The sequence below is a fragment of the Lupinus angustifolius genome, chromosome LG02 (assembly GCF_001865875.1).
Source record: "Lupinus angustifolius cultivar Tanjil chromosome LG02, LupAngTanjil_v1.0, whole genome shotgun sequence".
Classification (NCBI taxonomy): Eukaryota; Viridiplantae; Streptophyta; class Magnoliopsida; order Fabales; family Fabaceae; genus Lupinus; species Lupinus angustifolius.
Genome location: NC_032010.1, coordinates 15,166,951 through 15,167,733, shown reverse-complemented (window position 1 = coordinate 15,167,733; position 783 = coordinate 15,166,951). Strand labels below are relative to the sequence as shown.

Below are 783 nucleotides of genomic sequence, written 5' to 3'. Positions count from 1 at the left end.
TATTTTATGAGTAATTATTTTATGTTTATTAGTATTAATATAGAAAAACATGAAATTAGGAGTTATAAAATATTAAATATGGAAAAATAAAATATTTCATGGTAATTATTTTATGTTTTTCCTGGATGATGATTATCATCTCTTTTATAAAAACTTGAGAAAAATATTTTAATTAACCTGACAAACGGTTGGATGTGTTGTAAAATCATAGAGTTGTTAGAGATATATGGCGCGAAACACACAAATACTGGTTCACAGAATGGAATCGGAAATTCCCGAAACTGTTGCAACACTTCTCTCACCAAATTCCCTCACGAAACCTAATTTCTCATTTCGATTCGCTTTCCTTCGACCAAGTTCGTTTGTTTCTTCTCTTTTCCACCATAATTCAAATTCAAACGATTACTGTTCTTAACTGCTATTGTCATTTGTCAATATAAAAAATAATATTTCTGGACATAATTCCTTTTTTGACAGCCATGTGAACTTTTTAGGTACCAGTCATAATTGAAAATCAATAGCGTATATCTGAATTCAACTAGGATTTTGGATTCTGAATCATGGGTTTTTTTTTTTTTACATATTTTGAATTTTGATAAAAAGTTTATTATTTTTTTTTTGAGAATTTCATTTTTTATGCATTTGTAGATTGGAATTGGGAGTAACAGATTTCTGATTGAACCATGCCGCTTCTGGCAAATGGAATTTAAGCGGCATGGTATATCGTGTAAGTTATTTTCAAATTGTCTTTTCATCTTTTTATATATATATATATATATATAT

At 27.7% G+C, this 783-nt stretch overlaps 1 protein-coding gene across 3 annotated transcripts in view; it reads left to right on the top strand.

Annotated features, from left to right (window-relative positions):
* Positions 206 to 783, top strand: part of LOC109336579 (uncharacterized serine-rich protein C215.13-like) — a 3,676-nt gene continuing 3,098 nt past the window's right edge. For all 3 annotated transcript variants that reach the window (XM_019573277.1, XM_019573260.1, XM_019573270.1), the window contains exons 1-2: positions 206 to 356; positions 649 to 727. The gene's annotated coding sequence lies outside the window, so the exon portion shown is untranslated. The remainder of the gene's footprint in view (positions 357 to 648; positions 728 to 783) is intronic.